General features: G+C 40.4%; 1 protein-coding gene and 1 long non-coding RNA gene across 5 annotated transcripts in view; one reads left to right on the top strand and one right to left on the bottom strand.

The window, feature by feature from the left end:
- Window positions 1-16,703, top strand: part of LOC131130811 (potassium voltage-gated channel subfamily D member 2-like) — a 55,357-nt gene that overhangs the window by 25,352 nt on the left and 13,302 nt on the right. The window lies entirely within an intron of this gene.
- Window positions 1-16,703, bottom strand: part of LOC131130812 (uncharacterized) — a 96,728-nt gene that overhangs the window by 69,406 nt on the left and 10,619 nt on the right. The window lies entirely within an intron of this gene.

Raw genomic sequence — 16,703 nt, 5'->3', positions numbered from 1 at the left:
GGATCTCGATCAGGGTGTGGAAAAAGTTTGGAAAAGTTTTTCTGTTCTTGTTTAAATAGCAGGACAGAGACATGTTCCAAAGTCCAAAAGTCCAAAGTCAGGTATTAATGAAGAGGTATTGTTGCTGATCCAAATTGGGAACCTGTGCTTTACATACATTTTCCATTCCACTGCATTTATTTATTCCAGTGATTTTCAACCACTGTGCCGCGGCACACTAGAAATCGTCAGATATGCCGTGAGGAATTATCCAATATCACTTTCTTCTATTCCTGCCAGAATATCTGCAAGCCCAGGGTTCACACTGAGTGATTATAAATAAATTGACAAATTATATTGTAATTAAATATACTGTACAGAGTGTCATTTTGTAACATTTTTGGTTAGTGGTGTGCCTCATTATTTTTCCAATGTAAAAAAAACGTGCCGTGGCTCCAAAAAGGTTGAAACACTCATTTATTCTGTATTTACAGTAAAGTAAGAAATATCCCGGTGGTCCTCCTGTAACATTATTTCATTTTTAAGTAATGTATGTCCTCTCATAAATTAAACTGTAACAAATTTTGCTGTTAAATTACAGTACAATAATGGCTGCTCGAATTGCCAGCTTCAAACGGATTTTACAGTGTGCTACTATGATCGACAACAACAGTATATTACTGTAAAAGTATTACAGTACTGTGCTGTAGAGAATATAAACATTACAGTAATATACTGTTTTTTACAGCTCCTACATTATTCTCAGTTAACAACTTACTACTGTAAAATTACACTAACAATTTTCCTGTTAAATTACAGATAATTTACATATAATTACATATAAATCAATGTTTATTTAAACGGGCAGTGTCAACATAAATACGGTTACTGTAAAATATAATAAGAATAATTAAAAAACTAAAACCTCGCGAGTTTGGGACACACCAAATTAAAAAAAATACTGTAGTTTACTGTAATTTCTAACAGTAGGATACTGTTGACAGCCCATGTGCTGTTGCTTCACCTTGAACAACCCACAATGCATTGCAAACTACAGTAAAAAACTGTATTCCGTGAATACAGTATATTACTGTTAGAAATTGGCCGTAAATTAACTGTAATTGTTTACAGTGTAATTAAAAACTTTATTTTGATTTATTTTGCAAAAAATAAAATACAATATCTCCTCGATATTGGCTGCGGCATGGCCTCCAGAGGTTGCCCAAACATTTTACCATCAATACATTTATATTAAAAGTAGTTATTACTGTTAACTCATATTAACACAGATTATTACCAGAAATTATAACAAAAGTCTCATCATTGTTGTTCATAGTTTTGCAAATGCTGTAGTTGTATACAGTATATATACTTTATACAGCTTTGTATGTAATTATTTTCATCCTAGCTGTGCTGTAGCGTTTTTGTATCCTTGTTAAAACAGTATTCCTCCTGTTGCAGTCCTTCTCGAACCAAAGAATAATTTATTCTGTAATGGCGACCTACAGCCGCATAACGTCTGTATTCTTTCTGCATGTCCAGAAGTCCAAGCCTTTGGTGCGATGGTTAGCATCCTCGAACCCAGGGCTTTTAGCTGTGTGGCCTGCACGCTAAGCACTCGTCCACTAATATTTATTGCTGTATTTAGTGTTTTATTGCTATATTTTGTGCCCTTGCGTGTTCTGCGTATATGTGAGTGACTTAGGAGTTCATTTAAGTATACGGTCTGACTTGCATCAAAAGTCGACTTCTAACCCAAAGACCAACTGTAATTTATTCTCTGGCATTGAATGTATTCCTCAATTATAAAATGTGATATAGCTCTAAAATATTCAGGATTTTTGTTATTTTAAATAATTGGAATAATTTAAATGTTTGGTCTGAATATTTATTTTCAGCTCATTGGACCGTGAAAGTCTTTGTGAATAATTTTTCACATCTAATATCTGAACGTCTTGCAATTATAAAGCCAGCAATAAAACTAATGACTGGCTGCAGCAAATGAATAATTTAGCGCACGGTGGTTATTTAAAAGATTAAATCATCGTATTACCGGGAGCATGAATCCAGGGGCCCCAAAACACAGGTTACACTCTTTAGTAACTGTCTTGTGCTCATGCCTGCAAACTAGGCGTTTCGGGCCATTTGTTGGAGGAAGCTGATTTCCAGTGGCTGCTCAGAGAGAAATTGCAGATCAAAGTTAATCTTGCACCGTCTGCTCTGTCGCTGCAGAGCACTAATCTGCTGTCACTGTGATGAGGCTCCCTTTTTTTACGACATGAAGGCACTAATCTATGGGACCTTTCGGGGGTTTTTTCCCCCCCTCCTTCACCTGAATGCACATCAGAGGTCGCAGGGGACACGTGTAAGTGTTTTTCCATTGGAGGTCAGTTTGTCCTCGATATTCTCATTACGTGCAATTAATGCTGCAATTACTAACACTATCAATTTAACATTTTAATTTGTCATCCCCATCCTTGGTGTTGACCTCCTACCCATGAAGGCCTCAGCTGGTGGTAACTTCTTTAATGGCGAATCAAAGCATTCCAAAAAAAAAAATATCACGACTTTTCAAATAATGTCGGATACGGAATGACCTCATTAGCACAATCACTTGAGTGCCTGATGATTTAACTTTATCATCACGCTCTTGTATAATCGAGAGCACCCCTTATTTCCTCCCAACACATCTCTGTTCAACCACAAAGCAGTGTAATTGCATTATGCAAGTATTACACTGACGTGATGCAAATTTATTTATAGCCTCTGGCTTTCCAAATAAATGCTGGAAGCCGAATTGGAGGATGGGAAGACATGACAAATGGGTCTTTGAGTCGCTCAAATAAGGTTTCATCAGGGCAAGACTGATGGAGGAATAAGACCTCCCTCTGACGGCTACAAATTGTTATTGTCACATTTGCATGTTTGCTATTTTATGGCTTTGTGTGGACACTTAACCGCAGTAAAACTTGTATTAATACAGAGCAGTTAGCAGTTAGTTGTCTAGTAATTAAAAAAAAACAGCCATCAGGAATAGGTCATCATCACTGCTGCCTTTAGAGGTGACGGGGCATATAATGGCTGCAAAACGGAGACGTTTATTTTTCGCATAGGACAGCAGTTGTTTCTCAAGTGTCAGCAGGTGTCGACTGAAAGGGTGGAGGAGCTTGGAAGAAAAGAAAAATGTCAAGCTGGCCTGTTCTAACACTGCATGATAATGGAGAAAGGAGAAGGAAGAGAAAGCGGATGAGGCAGGTCCCGCAAGAAGAAGGGTGAGTCAAAGTCAGGAATGGAAGAAAGAAAGCTTTTTATCACCTTCGCTTAAGAAGATCTCGCAAATGAGAAGAGCGTGCATGCTAATGTCAAAGCCGCCCATGATAACTAGCCGCCTGGTTTAGCGGGGTGAGGGTTAAGCTGGGATTTGGAGGGCTAGGGGAATACATGTTTGATATGTGAGCGAGGGGAGTGTTGAGGTGCCTTTGCCTTTGGAACTGTATGTGAGGGATTAATCCATTTGATTTATCTGTGTCTGCATGGACAAAAGAGAAGAATAGTCCAGGCCTATATTGACTTTTTGTAGTTGCTGTGACTCCATGGTGGATGTTGAACTGGAGGATCAAGGCCACATTGACACCAGCGCAACGCTTCATGTACAATCACGACTGTTGTGCAGCGATGTATGCTTGTATTACCTTGTCTTCTTGAACTTTACATGCTAACCTTTCGCTTCCTCGCTCAGCTGGATTGTGGAAGGCATGAAAAAAAAACTTGTTTACACGCTAAGTGGTTGCTTACACAATGTTGTTTTGAAGTACAAGGCAATACAGGTTCAAACTGTTAACATCATGAAGCCTTTATTTACACATCAGATGTTTAAAGTAGGGCGGTCAAGTGGTTAGCGCGCAGACCTCACAGCTAGGAGACCAGGGTTCAATTCCACCCTCGGCCATCTCTGTGTGGAGTTTGCATGTTCTCCCCGTGCATGCGTGGGTTTTCTCCGGGTACTCCGGTTTCCTCCCACATTCCAAAAAACATGCTAGGTTAATTGGCCACTCCAAATTGTCCATAGGTATGAATGTGAGTGTGAATGGTTGTTTGTCTATATGTGCCCTGTGATTGGCTGGCGACAAGTCCAGGGTGAACCCCGCCTCTCGCCCGAAGACAGCTAGGATAGACTCCAGCAACCCCCGCGACCCTCGCGAGGAAAAGCGGTAGAAAATGAATGAATGAAAATAATAACAGGGGCTGCACGGCGTTCAAGTGGTTAGCGCACAGGTCACACAGCTAGGAGACCCAAGTTCAATTCCATCTCTATGTGGAGTTTGCATGGTCTCACCGTGCATGTGTGGGTTTCCTCCCACATTCCAAAAACATGCTAGGTTAATCGGTGACTCCAAATTGTCCATAGGTATGAATGTGAGTGTGAATGGTTGTTTGTCTATATGTGCCCTGTGATTGGCTGGCGACCAGTCCAGGGTGTACGCCGCCTTTTGCAGAAGACAGCTGGGATAGGCTCCAGCACCCCCCGCGACCCTCGTGAGGATAAGCGGTAGAAAATGAATGAATTAACGAAACTGGTGCCCTTGTCCGCATTGTTACACTTTCCTTTTTTGGGTATTGTATTTATTGGAAAATTACCTGCCATCCGTTTGCAGTTTTCTATGTTTCATTTAAAAAAAATCAATAAAGCCCGTAATACAAAAGCCAAGCAGCATTTTGCTCCCTTAGTGTACTGCCAAATTTGGCTCATTTTAACCGTGTCTGTAAAAGCCTGACCCTTCCTACATTGCAGTAAGATTCATTTCTGCGTCTATGGTCTTTGGGTCTATGATTAACATCAACATCAGTACAGAACACTTAAACTACCCCCCCACCCCCATTGTTTGCAGCCTTGCTATGTTGTTGCTGCCACACCAACAGTGCGGTTTTCTGCCTTCCCCTACTATCTGTGCTCTGCTATCTCCCATTATGTTGTGTAGCGACTCCCAGCCTTCCCTTCCCTCCCTTATCACCTGTGGTGAAAATCTAGCGGGCTAATCCCGATGCCCATGGGATTCCCCATCCTCAATAATGATGTATATCTGAGGGATAGCATCAGAGCAGAGTCCTATCAGCCCACACACTCCTAATCCCATCTGTCTTTTGGTATCCAAACACGAGGGAGCTTTTTTTTTGGATGGCGTGATCCTGGGCTGTGGCCTGTGCAGTAGTGCATAACGCCAGAAATGATGTGTGGTGTTTAGGGATCATGTCCGGGATCATGTTCATTTGTTGTGCTTGTGTTTGAGGGAACATTGTGTTGTATTTCACTGTGGTTGTGACACCGCACTGTATGATGCATGACGAGTGTTTATACTAGTATTATTGTTTTGGTAATCTTTAACAGTATGATCCTTGTGGGGGATGCATAAATACAGATTGTGCTTAATATTTCATCACTCACCAAAAAAAAAACATTAGATTTACATTTGTTTCATCAATAATCTAAATGTATCATACACCAGAGAGCGGCTGCTTTTGTTCAGCAAGCACTCGCTTTGTTTATCAGCAAATGCAGCACCGTCTGTGTGCTGCGTTATTTTTTTAGTTAAACAGAGGCATAGCCAAGCACAATCACATGTGTGGTCATTTCTCTCTTTAAAATAAATGTTTTATGAGTGCTCTTAATGTGCCGTAACCTTCTTTAAGACCTTTTCTGCAGTACTCCATAAATCTATCCTGCAAACTGAATATCTCATTTCACTCATGTTATCGCGCCTTTCTGACACATAGGCAGTATAATCCATTTTCTTGAGATTCCGAATTCATAGCCGCACGAGTATGATGGAGTTGAGCAGGAAAATTGCGTTTTTTTGGTACATCTATTATTTAGCTGTCAGCAAGGATGAATACTGTGCTCCTTCCACTTGGGGGGAGAACCACATTCCTCCATTTGCTCCTTGTCATGACTTGTATGAAATAAAACAGCCTCTCTCGGTCGATCAGTGTGCAGCTTCATCACACCGATGTCATGTCTGAGATTTTTGAATGTTTTGTTGACTCTTACTCCATTTCACATTACACGTCAAGCCCACGGGAGATGGAGATACTCCGACTCCGACCTTGCTAGTATCGTGTCTTCTTGACTCTTAACTTCATCCATATTCAAGGTCATTGATGTGTTTTGAGGGCGGCACGGCGATCTAGTGGTTAGCGCGCAGACCTCACAGCTAGGAGACCCGAGTTCAATCCCACCCTCTGCCATCTCTGTGTGGAGTGTGCATGTTCTCCCCGTGCATGCGTGGGTTTTCTCCGGGTACTCCGGTTTCCTCCCACATTCCAAAAACATGCTAGGTTAACTCCAAATTGTCAAATTGTATGAATGTGAGTGTGAATGGTTGTTTGTCTATATGTGCCCTGTGATTGGCTGGCGACCAGTCCAGGGTGTACCCCGCCTCTCGCCTGAAAACAGCTGGGATAGGCTCCAGCACCCCCCGCGACCCTCGTGAGGAAAAAGCGGTAGAAAATGAATGAATGAATGATGTGTTTTGGTGTTGGTTTCATTGGGTGTGTGTACGTTGAATGGTGGCTATAAAAAAACGGTGTAAGTGAGCGAGTGAATGGCCTGACAGGGAGCTCAGCATGTGTTTGAAGATAGTCAAGAGCAAAACTGTGCACTTCTGGTCAGTTTTGTGTTGAGTAAAAGAACACTGAAGTTTGTAGTTGGTTGGACAAACGGCATAATGCTGGGTTTCACTTGCTTGCATTTGGCGGGGGCTCCACACACCTCAGCCAGCCTCTCCTGTCCCTGCTGCCCTATGATAACTTGAAGATGAACAGCCAATGTGTCCCTGGTCCCTCTTCACCTGGGTTCTCATAAACTCAAATATCAAGCAACACATTGATTTGTACTAAACTATTTGCTCAAGTTGAGTCTTCTTCTTCTTTCTCTTTGGGCTTTTCCCTTCAGGGGTCGCCACAGCACATCTATCTCCTCCATCCAACCATCTTCTGCATCTGTCTGTCTCACACCAACTACCCTCATGTCCTCCTTCACTACATCCATAAACCTCCTCTTTGGTCTTCCTTTACACCTCCTACCTGGCAGCTCTAAACGCAGCATCATTCTACCAATATATTCACTATCTCTCCTCTTGACATGTCCGAACCATCTCAGTCTGGCCTCTCTGACTTTATCGCCAAGGCCTCTAACATGTAATGTCCCTCTGATGTACTCGTTCCTGATCCTATCCATCCTGGTCACTCCCAATGAGAATTTCAGCATCATCTCTGCTACCTACCAGTTGCACTGTCTCTAGACCAAACAACATAGCTGGTCTAGAGTCTGTTGAGTCTAAATACAGGCTTGTACTACAAAGGTACTCTTTTAATGTAGCTAGATCATCATAGTAAATTAGGCTTAGATAATAACCTGATACTATAAAAGTGCCACTGTTTCACTGTCTAACTCATTCTGAGATGGCATCTCGAAGAGCATGTCTACTATGACCATTTAAAAAAACGCTATATGTTCATGCAAAATTAGGTTGTGATATGTGACCTACAAAAAAAGTATATTTTTCTTATTATTATTTTTCACACAGCTACGGTCACTCAACATGCACAGCAAATGACAATGGACTTTTCAAGATGAGATTTCGTCGCTTGCAGATGATAAGAGACAAAACCCCCAGTTGAACTAATCTCATGGAAAAAAAAGTGACATTGAAATTAATTAGAGGTTCATCTCAGTAATTATTCACATGAAACAACTGGGATAGATGCCGCTTCTGATAGAACTTACTGTATGTGCTTACTTCTTGATTATAATCACTTGATGAATCAAAATGCCTAATTTACTAATCAAATTAGCTGCATTGCGCTGCGACTCATTGTGATTTCAAAGCGCTGTGGATCAAATGGAGTTTTAACGTCTTTATCTCATTTAATAGGATGGCACCTTACAGTCGAGCGACTTCAATATCTTGATAGATTTACTAATCAGACGAGAGAGAACACTATTGTCATTCCCTTTTACTTTTACTATTTCTGCATATTCTCGAGCATCTCAGTAAAAAAAAAGAGAAGAGAAAATGATAGATTGGATTTTAATACTGTTGAAAAAAAAGCAATTTGTGAAAGATCTGCCACCATCCACATCCGAACTGTCAACACTGCTAAGCTGTTTGGCTATGATCTCGATTGGCGTACGAGTTGATGGGATACCAGGAATTTGGATTACACCAGAACCTTAAGCCCGGGTGCACTTGAGACGCCTTTGGACATAAGCGCTCCCGTTCGCTTTGCCAAACCCCCAAACATCTAAAGAGGGTATTTGTCTGATGCATGCGTTACAGAGCAAATAGACCAGAAAAGGTCATGCTTTTGCAATTGGCGTTGATCCCATCTGAGGAATTTAATTTTCAACATAAAGATGGGGCCCTGTCTTTCAAAGGCGAAGTAAACACATGACGTATCTCTACAGTCGTATTTGCCTTTTTTCCCGCTTTCCTTTTGCTTCCCACTAACCAGATGGCAGTCAGATTTCAGACACAGGCTTCTGGAAGACAATCAAGCAACAAGATTGCTTTTTTAGGAAGGGGGATTGGTTTAACTAGATGTCAAATTACAGGCCTTTTTACACACACAGACACACACACATGCTCACACATGTGACATAAATGTGCCTCATAGGGCAAACTCTGATTGCATACGTTGCATACTGCTATTGAAGCAATAATATGTGGCACATTTCCATTACATTTTAGAGTCTAAAATTAAATCATTTTCAACTGCACACTGGCTTGTAATAGGGAGAATAGCATAATTTACATAGTCATGGTAACCCCGCAGCATCTACTTAAGTGGTCAATAGTATTGATGCGCCAGGCCGGACACCTTTTGTGTTGTGTTAGTGGTTTGCGTCAGTGCTAACATTACAATCCATAGTTTTGTGTTGTGTGTTGTTTGAATACTTTGTGATGGCAATGAATGGCATTTATTGTGAAACCACACTTCACACACAAACACACACAAGACCAGGATATCTGTTGTCCTGCTTAAATCTTGGCATGAAACCAGGGGTGGGCAAACTGCGGCCCGGGGACCACATCCGGCCGGCCAAATGATTGAATACGGCCCATCCGGTCTTTCAAAATTATTTAATTGAAACTTAACATACAACCTGGCATCATGGTACGACCTTTTGATGGTTTAAGTAGGTGTTTTATCAATTTGGTTATTTGATGTGTTCTGTTGTTTACAAAGTGCTCCTGAAAAAAAGGGACACAAGCACATATAGCAGATTGCACGACACAAATATATAATAATGTAATAATAATATAAAATATGTAATATGGCGCCCTCATCAATTTTGTTAAATCAATGCGGCCCGCGAGTCAAAAAGTTTGCCCACCCCTGCATTAAACCATAACATTGTCAAAATAAACACTACGCTTTACATAGCTTGCAACACACTGAACAACATAAATAACACAATATTTTATTATATTATATTTGTATTTTATATTACAAGATGGCAATAGCTGCATTTGAAGTATCATGAGTGGTCCAGCAGCTTTTGCCGCCTCTGCATGCGCTTTAAAACTCATGGGTTACACTTGACATACTGTTGTTTACAATGAGCTGTGGTATTTTTCTCTTTACTGCTATTTCAACATTGGTGCTGTTGCCGCTGTGGTGTGCAATATACTTAATGAGGGTTATGTTTTCCTTTCCACTTCCTCATGCATTCCAAGTCATTATTAAAAAATTAAAAATCCTTTTTGCAGTTTTGGTAAATAAATTGCATTAAGATATAGCGCTGTATTTTGGTTTGTTCTGCTTTACTGTCCATTTGTAAATTAGCAGTCGACTTCTTGGTTTGTAAATGTGAAATGGTATTATTATGTGGACAGAACTGGTATTTTAATTCAATTTTATCGCGAAAGAGATAAATTCCTCAAGCAAAATTGAAAGAACAATCTATTATATTTAATATTCAATTATATTTAAAATAAATAACTCACTATTCAAATGCAAAAATCATTAATTGGGTTTCCGGGAAGATTACCAAAGATTATAGAACTGTACCATTTTGTATTCTGGACATAGGGGGAGATTTCATGTTTTAATTCACCAAAACTGCAAAAAGAGTAGATTTGTAGAAAGACCAACTGCCTGTTTTCCCAGGTCATGGGAATTTTTTATAAAGTGTTAAATTGTGGGCCATTAAATTGACCAGCATTAGTGAACTCTGCTGCATGTGATGTAATCCCTGAAATACTGTTGTGTGGGCGGCATTTTCGGTTCATTTCCTCAGGAGTGTGACCAATCACAGCGAAGTGGGCATGCCCAGAGTTAGGACATTGGTGGAATAAATTAAAACAGACCGTTTTGGAAAGCCAAGGAAATAGTGCTGAAATAGGTGCAGATTCTGGAAGATCTATTGAGCTTTCTGTGCTGGTTATCATGTGTAGCTGCTCTATAGGAATCCACAACTCAATGCGTCAATCAGTGTAAAAAATCACCTCATAAAGCATCTTTTCATATTCTTGTGAAAAAAAATAAATCTGTTACCAATCAAAGCTAACAATACCTCTCACATTTTTGCCCCTGGTGGAGGTAATTTTTTTTTCCATATTCTTCAAAAACAAAGTCTCCCGCTATGCATTTACTCTCAATAACTGTGCAGAGATTCAATCTGCAATACTGTCATCTGACTATACTACAGATCTTTTTATCATACTTTCAAAAAGGCAGAATGGGGCACAACTTTAGGTGGGTGGAATTGGGGGGAAATGGATACTCCGTCATCCCGACACGCCTCCCCTTCCGCTGCGGGGGCAGATAACGATCTGGCCATCCATCTTTTGGTGCCTAACCTCCATGTCAGCGGAGGGGGTAGCAAACGCTGGTACCTGCTAGCCGGAGACAACAAGAACAGAGCTGGAACATGGTTTTAATCTCTCTCTGCTGTTAATTCCTGCTCCCGTCACGGTGAAGAGAGGAGGCAGGGCTTGGTGGATCTCAGCTCTCTTCCCCTTCTATGAACAATCCATCACTGCGAGTGCTCTCTTTTTTTCCGGAGAGCTGCAATACATTGTATTCTACAGTTGACTGCTTGTTTTTTGCATATGGAATTGAACACGTGTGAAGTCACATTTCTCTGTACTGTCCTCTCTGCAATCCATAATTGACACCTGCTTTCACGCTTGTGATGACATAAGAAAATGACTTGACCTGTAATGAACTGTAAAACTAATGACATCTTCAAGATTACTCATCTTGAAAGCAAACTGTCGGACATGAAGGCCCGTCAAGCGTGATATTAAAATGTCCACGTCTTTCCCCTCCCGAGCTCCGCAAACCTGAGGGCTAATGGCTCAAGCAGCAGACGGGCTGTGGGCATTAGACATGTTCATTTATGAAATAGTCAACCTCCCGTGTAGCCATACGTTCATATTTGCCCGCTTCACTTCAGAGACATTCACCTGTCACAGCCGTTGAGCAAGGCTGATGACCTTTACGTATTCCTCTCAGGAGGTAATGGTCTTCTTAGGTCATTTACACATTTGGGTTTCCACCATTCATCTCAGGGGCTTGTTTAGATGTGGGGAAAAAAAACCTCTGAATCATTCATTCAGCTCCAGTGTTGCCATTCTGCAGATGGCTTTTCAGCAACATGCATCTTATGTTCCAATGATTTGTAGTCATTACCTGCAAGGTCGGGCCTGGCACTTGTCAATTGCATCCGAGAAGTCAAGGCTTGCTCTCTAATTGCGTCATGATAGCGAATGATAATCACCTCTCTGTGCAGCAATAGAGGAAGGCCACAGTGTTTGCTTTGCTTTGTTCGGCGTGTGTTTCATTGGTGGAAAAGAGGCACTGGAGATGTGAGGAGAGAGATTAGAAAGATAAATTTAATTGGAACCTTACCTTGGACTGTAAACAGACCATGGTGTGGGGGTGCAGTCAAAACTTATTTTGAACCATTCTTTGAAAAGAACCGCTTTTGTATTTCCAGATCATGGAATGATCATTACAGAACAGGAAATTGCCATACAGTTGAACCTCCATGATCCTTGAAATGGACCTGTTTTAGCCAAGGGTCTCAAACTCGACCAGCATGACGTCCTAAAGTTATATTTTTAGGCTTAATTATGAATTATACCCTGTAGTTGCCCTGTGGGTGTAGTGCTGTCATTTTTGTGTTGGCACGGTGATCGTAGTGTTCTGTCTTGTGCCATTTGTCTAATGATTCTAAAACTATGCGAATAAGAAGAACAAGAATGCTTGCATATTTTCCATTTTGACTTCAACCCATAGGGGGTGCTACGGAGTTATTTAGGCATATGAAAACATTAAGGACTCCCTTGTATGTTTTGTTTTGATGGGATTTTGATTGGAACACATGTTTGTTTCCATAGCAAATAACGGGAATAGAAATAATTCAGTCTGGGGTGAAGATTTTGCTATAAAACAAAGAAAAGTGTAAAAATACATTTAGCCACTTCTTAACTTAAAGGGGACTTATTGTGCTTTTTCCACTTTCTGACCGATAAATGTATAAATGTAGTTAGAATGTTGTCATCGATACCAAAGTTTCAGATAATGAGGTTTGTTCAATATTTTCATCTGTCAACGGCATGTCACACGGGACTGTTTTTGTGAGCATGAATGTGAAATATCCGCCAAACTGTTGCTGAAGCCGGAAGCAGCGCACTCTCGCCGGGAAAATTGCATTAATGTCAGACACACTGTGCGTCCACGGAGGTGGAGAGAACCACAGTGCTCACCGATATCTGGTAGTCCCGCAAAAAACATGATCACATTTCCACTAGCGATGTTATGTCACGATTGTCTTCGGTTAGTCAACACGGCACCCTCACCTCTGGCTTCTGAGTTCAACGGCAACAATGGTTCCTCTGACTACGTGTGTCCGACAATGAGTGCTCCTCCTCGGACAGGCTAGGTTGGAGGCAGCACCATACGTCCACCAGCGGCGCCTACGTTACCACTCTGAGTTCATACACGGTAACTCGGGGGTCTCCAACCAGTAGCTCATGAGCTGCCAGTTGGTCCTAAACACTTTTCAATTAGCTCTCCAAAGACGTTATTCATTTATTATCAACTCCTATAACCAATATATTAGAAAGTGGGGTTCATTCATAGTTAGGAAATATTTGGGGAAAGTGACCAATCACAACGGAGTGGCCGTGCCTGGAGTTGGGCCGTGGGTGCAATAAATTAAAATGGACCATTTTGGCGGGAAGCATAAATCTAAGGAAATACAGCTGGAATAGGTGCAGATTCTGTGCGGGCTATTGTGTGTAGCTGCTCTATAGGATTCCACAATTCAATACATGACTTCCTGTGTACCTTCTTTTCTCTCTTATCACCGTTGTGTTGTCAAAGAAAAACATTTTTTTAAAAAGAAACATTTTTAAAAATCAAAGAAAAAGCCTAGAATGACTTATGGCTGATTTGATGCGAGGTAGGCTTGTCTTGTGATGGCAGAACATAGCTTTATTCAATAGTTCAAATGGTTTAATCATGAAGTTCCTGACCAAGTGGACAATTGACAATTGCATTGTTAGCATCCTGGTATGCAAAGCTAGCAAAACAAAAACAACTGCAGAAGAACAAACATTATTCCACGTTTACATGTATATTTCTGTGATTTTCCAAATATATTCTTACCTTCCTCCATCAGTCATTCCGGGAAACATTGCCAACCTAGCTAGCTGCTGTGAATAGCTTTATAGCGCATCTTTTCGTGTTGACTCTAGTGGTGTAAAACACAGTCCTTTCCAATGAGAATGTCTCATTAAGTCAGGAGAATGCAAGCGCTGACATATATGGTGGCAAAGTAGCTGATGTCAGTGATAGCAGGATCCTCCTACATGCCAATAAAGTGTCTGTTTGCGTAATTGAGCGCTCTAGATTGCTTGTAGCCACATTTGTGTAATGTTTATCAGCCTGTTGATAGTACAGTATTTCACAAGTGCACTGCAAAAAAGAAGGCAGGCCATATATAAGATAAAAAGACTACATTTGGGAGGGAAATACTTGGTCTGGTTATAATTCATTTTGAATATGCACACAATTTACACTTAAACACTTCACAAACAAATCACAGGTCTGCATGTCCAAAAAGGAGTAGGAAGAAGCAAAGCTTTTTTTATCCTCACCACATTGTGGTTTGAATATTGAGTTTTTTCAAACACATGTTAACTCATTCAATCCCAGCCATTTATCAAAAGCCGTCCCTCTCCGTACTGGCCATTTTTCATGACTTTGACTAAGAGTATTTTGTTCTATGGCTGTATAAATGTGGTACATACCAAAAGAAAGATGAGACTCTCATCAGTCATCAGGAAAAAAGTTTGTATCTCTTTTCAGTTCTTTAGTAATCAGCACGTTTCAAGAAAATAGTTCTCAACAGAGAAAAACAACAATTTGTGAAAAGGTACATTTCAAGCATAACCTTTACTTTGACACAAAATTTTGCTCTATATATTTAGCCAAAATATCTAAACAAATATGCCAGAACTTAACTAACACACAAAAAATGGTTGTTTTGCATGAAAATGATTTACAAATATAACACCATCAACTGTTTACAATGTTTACATTTGGGGTTGAACTGGGTGTGCGTGTGCACGCGTTAAAATTTCCCTTCAATGCATATGTAGTCCTGTAGTGTCATTCATGTTCTTGTAATGTTGAGTGAGGCACACAAGCATCAGACTTGATCGCAGAAAGAAGAGGCTTTTCTTGCAGGTTTGAATTATCTCACAACAGGCACAATAATACTAACATAATATTCACAATTGGCCATAATTCGCTCCAAACTAAGTGTAAAGGTCACTATAGGGGTGTTATTTCATGTCTAGAGGGCTCTAAAAATGTTTTTTTAATTTTTAGAAAGTCGTAAAGAGGTTTTCTGTGCTCTTATTGTGAAAGTATTTGATTTATTGTGAGATAATATATACATGAAGCACTACAGTATGTGCAGTACCATATTCTGACTGATAATGCAAGGAGAAGGAATATTTTCTCTTGTATCACTACACGCCACCACTGAATATGCAAGATCTGCTTGAAAGTATGAAAGAGAACAAAAAAAAAGCAGAACACAAAAAGATTCTACAAACTCAAAAGATGTCTCTAGGGTTCAGCATGCCCGCCGCTCCCATTTGCTTTTACCTCCCTGACTCGCTGTATCCTTTCGCATGGTGTTTGGCTTACGGAGATCGCGAGGGGCTGCTCTGCACGTTTGGTCACGACATGAACGAATTAGCCCGAGCCAGCAGGTACGTAATTATATATGAAACGAGATTTAAGTGGAACATCACAATGGCACGTGGAAAGTAGGCCAGCGAAGAGAGCACTTCAGAAAAGTCCTATTTATTCCTCTGCTACTTCAAATGTCTAACTTTTTTGAAGCAATCTGAGGTCACTGCAACTATTTCAAGACTATCAAAAAATAACATGAAATGAATGCAACAACTTGGTATGATCAAGCAACCAGTTTGGAATATTTAAAAAGTTTTCGCACCATCTTTCCATCCATTTTCTATACAGCATGTCCTCATTAGGGTCGCTGGTGAGCTGGAGCCTACCCCAGCTGAGGTTTTGCCAAGAGGTCACCCCTGGTACATGTAGCCTTATTAAAATTTTTGCGTGAACATATGTCAGGCTTTGTTTTCAGTATGAGAGGAAGCCAGAATACCTGAAGAGAAACTACCAGTTGCAGTTAATCATGATCACTAAGAAGAGGTTAAAAAGTTAAAGGTTAGTTAGTTAAAAAGCATTCTGTAACCATCAGTACCATAATGTATGTGTAGTAGCTTTGATTTTGGGGTGTGGGAGGAAGCCGAAATACCAGGACAGAAACTACCAGATACAATTATGATCACCAAGGAGGAAGTTAACAGACATTCTTGAACCTTCAACACCCCATATTCGAAGATTTTGGGGCATTATTTATTTTTTGAATGCTAGAATACCCAGACAGGGCTCTACATTAAAAACAAAAATGACTTGCCCATGGGGAATCCTTAAGGTGAGAACTACTTGCCCAAACTTGCCCCATGTAAAATGAAAAGACTGCCATAATGATATAATCTAATTTTTGTGGCATCACATGAGAATCTCAAAGATTAAATGATTATCATTTCTTGCGGTTAATATATTTAGCATCAATATATGCTGATAATTCATCAGATAATAGTACTGACGCATTGTATTTGGAGGAATGTCTGAAAAATTGTGGAGATGTATGTTAACATGGCATGCCAATACTACCTTACACATCGTAGTCGTAGTAAGCAGTGATATTTATAAATTGTGCACCACAATGAAACATTATTGAATAGACACATTTGTGTACTAGTAAAGTGTTTTAATCCACAAAAAAATGCTCAATGGTTAAACAATAATTTGTGAAGCAAAGGTGAGAAAAATACACAGAGAAATGGAAGCGCTAGATTTTGTAGCTTGTGCAAAATCAGCACTTGGTATTGGATCTAATGGGTGGTGTTTCATTGTTAGCAGGGACGCCATGATAGGTGTTTTCGTAGTCAAACAATCATTGATTGGTTGATCGCGAACAAGAATGGGTGTGGGTAAAACACGGACTGCGGACCGCGGTCTAAATAAACGATTCTGATTGGTCCATTTCAAGATTTGCAAGGATTGGTTTGCAAATTACCACCGGAATTACGCAGTCCGTGTTTTAC

This window comes from Doryrhamphus excisus, chromosome 6 (genome assembly GCF_030265055.1).
Source record: "Doryrhamphus excisus isolate RoL2022-K1 chromosome 6, RoL_Dexc_1.0, whole genome shotgun sequence".
NCBI classification, from domain to species: Eukaryota; Metazoa; Chordata; class Actinopteri; order Syngnathiformes; family Syngnathidae; genus Doryrhamphus; species Doryrhamphus excisus.
The sequence above is the reverse complement of the archived record's forward strand: the minus strand, read 5'-3'. Positions and strand labels throughout refer to the sequence as shown.